Below are 3,526 nucleotides of genomic sequence, written 5' to 3' on the forward strand. Positions count from 1 at the left end.
GACAAATGGGTTAACAATGAGATCAATAAAGAAATAAAAAAATTTCCTTGAAACAAATGAAAATTGACATACAATAACCCCGAATCTCTGGTAAACAGCAAAAGCAGTCCTTAGAGGGAAGTTCATAGCATTACAGGCATATCTTAAGAAGCAAGAAAAAGTGTAAATCAATAACCTAACCCTGCACCCTAAAGAACTAGAAAAGAACTATAAATAAAGCCCAGAGTAAATAGAAGGGAGGAAATAATAAAGATCAGAGCAGAAATAAATGACATAGAGGCAAAAACCAAAACAAAACCCCAGAAAAAGTGATCAATGAAACCAAGAGCTGATTCTTTGAAAAGATGAACTTTTAACTAGACTCATCAAGAATAAAAGAGAGAGGATCCAAATAATAAAAATTAGAAATGAAAGTGGAGAAGTAACAAACACCATGGAAATACAAAGTAATGTAAGAAAATACTATGAAGATTTATATGCCAAAAAATTGGACAAACTAGGCAAAATCTATAAATTCCTGGAAACGTAAAATCTTCCAAAACTCAAACTGGAAGAATAAGTAACCCTAAACAGACCAATTACAACTAATAAAATTAAAGTTTATTTTATGAGGCAAGCATTATCCTTATTCTAAAACCAGTTAAAAATGCTACGAAGAAAAAAACTATAGGCCAATATCACTGATGACCATAGATGCTATTTTTTTTTTTTTTTTTTTACAGAGACAGAGAGAGAGTCAGAGAAAGGGATAGATAGGGACAGACAGACAGGAATGGAGAGAGATGAGAAGCATCAATCATTAGTTTTTTGTTGCGACACCTTAGTTGTTCATTGATTGCTTTCTCATATGTGCCTTGACCATGGGGCTACAGCAGACCAAGTAAACCCTTGCTCGAGTCAGTGACCTTGGGTCCAAGCTGGTGAGCTATTCTCAAACCAGATGAGCCTGTGCTCAAGCTGGCGACCTCAGGGTCTTGAACCTGGGCCCTCTGCATCCCAGTCTGACACTCTATCCACTGCATCACTGCCTGGTCAGGCAGATGCTAAAATTCTTTTTTTTTTTTTGTATTTTTCTGAAGCTGGAAACGGGGAGAGACAGTCAGACAGACTCCCGCATGCACCCAACCAGGATCCACCCGGCATGCCCACCAGGGGGCGATGCTCTGCCCACCAGGGGACGATGCTCTGCCCCTCTGGGGCGTCGCTCTGCCGTGACCAGAGCCACTCTAGTGCCTGGGGCAGAGGCCAAGGAGCCATCCCCAGCGCCCGGGCCATCTTTGCTCCAATGGAGCCTTGGCTGCAGGAGGGGAAGAGAGAGACAGAGAAGAAGGGAGAGGGGATGGAGAAGCAAATGGGCGCTTCTCCTGTGTGCCCTGGCCGGGAATCAAACCCGGTCCCCCGTGCGCCAGGCCAATGCTCTACCACTGAGCCAACCGGCCAGGGCCCGTTGCTAAAATTCTTAACAAAATATTAGCAAACTGGATCCAGCAATACATCAAAAAGATGATGCATCATGATCAAGTGGAGTTTAATCTGGGGAGGCAAGGCTGGTATGATAGTTGCAAAATAGTAATGTGATTCATCACATAAACAAAAGGAAGGATAAACATCACATGATTATATCAATAGGTATTGAAAATCATTTGATAAAATCCAACACCATTTATGATAAAAACTCTGAGCAAGGTGAAAATACAGGGAACATACAATATTTCCCCATGTATAAGACATATACATTTTCAAAACATTTGGGGTCTAAAAACTGGGTGTATCTTATACAGTAGTTGTAGATTTTTTTTTTACTTGCATTTCTCACTTAAGGAGTTGTATGAATTTTATGATGAATAAAACTTGAGTTCAATTACTTTATGTAATACATTATTTTTCAAATTTTGGGCCCCCAAATTACAATGCATTTTATACATGGGAGCATCTTATACATGGGAAAATATGATACCTCAACCTAATGAAGGTCATCTATGACAAACCAACAGCCAACATCATACACAATGGGAAAAAATTAAAAGCAATCCCCTTATAATAAGGAACAAGGCTGGGATGCCTTCCTTTTACTATTCTTATTCAACATGGTTCTAGAAGTCCTAGCCTGTGGACAAGTCCTGCCAGAGGTGAGGACGATGGAGACACAAAGACCCGACTCCAGGGACCAGGTTCAGTGATGCAGATCTGCTTTATTCAGAAAGTTAACTAGCTTATATACATGGGTTCAGCCAATAGGATGTTATACTAGTACAAATGGCCAAAAAAGTTCAGGAGACTGCCTGTTAATGCTGAGTCACTTCCGTATAGTGGGTGAGCTCCCTCCAGGGTGTGCCGAAGAGGGTTTATCCTTGCTGGAGTGTTCTCACAGCATAGCATCAGCCACAGCTGCCAGGTAAATGCTCTGCACTCTCCCTACACTAGCCACAGCAATCAGACAAGAAAAGAAATAAAAGGCATAAAATAGGAAAAGAAGAAGTAAAATTATCACTTTTTGCTGAGGACATAATACTATACATAGAAAATCCTAAGGTCTCAGTCAAAAAACTACTGGACCTGATAAATAAATTTGGCAAGGTGACAGGATATAAAATTTTTATTGGGAAATCAGTGGCATTTTTATATACCAACAATACACTTGTCAGAAAGAAAAATTAAGGAAACAATCCCCTTCACTATTGCAACAACAAAAAAAATAAAGACCTAAGAAAAAATTTAACCTACAAGGTAAAAAACTTGTACTCAGAAAATTATAAGACATTGAAAAAGAAATCAAGGAAGATACAAACAAGTGGAAGCATATACCATGTTCATGGATAGGAAGAATAAACATCATTAAAATGTCTATACTGCCTAAAGCAATCTCTGGATTCAATGCAATTCTTATTAAAATACCAATGGCATACTTCAAAGATCTAGAACAAATATTTTAAAAACTTATATAGAACCAAAAAAGAACCCAAATAACCTCAGCAATCTTGAAAATAAAGAATAAAGTGGGAGTATCACACTTCCTGATATCAAGTTATAGTACACGGCCATTTTAATTAAAACAGCTTGGTACTGGCATAAGAACAGGCATATAGATCAATGGAACAGAACAGAGAATCCAGAAATAAACCCACACCTTATGGTCAATTGATATTTGACAAAGGAGGTAAGAGCATACAGTAGAGTAAAGACAGCCTCTTTAATAAATGATGTTGGAAAATTGGACAAGTACATGCAAAAAAATGACACTAGATTACCAATTTACACCATTCACAAAAATAAACTCAAAATGAATAAAAGGCTTAAAAGTAAGTCACAAAACCATAAAAATCTTGGAAGAAAAAATAGGCAGTAAACTCTCTGATATCTCTTGTAGCAAAATTTTTGCTGATTTATCTCCACAGGCAAGTGAAATAAAGAACAAAATAAACAAATGAGACTAAACTAAAAAGCTTTTGCACCGCAAAAGATACCATTAACAAAAAACAACCCATAAAATAGAACATATTTGCCAATATGTTTGATGAGGGGTTAA

This window comes from Saccopteryx leptura, chromosome 4, assembly GCF_036850995.1.
Source record: "Saccopteryx leptura isolate mSacLep1 chromosome 4, mSacLep1_pri_phased_curated, whole genome shotgun sequence".
Classification (NCBI taxonomy): domain Eukaryota; kingdom Metazoa; phylum Chordata; class Mammalia; order Chiroptera; family Emballonuridae; genus Saccopteryx; species Saccopteryx leptura.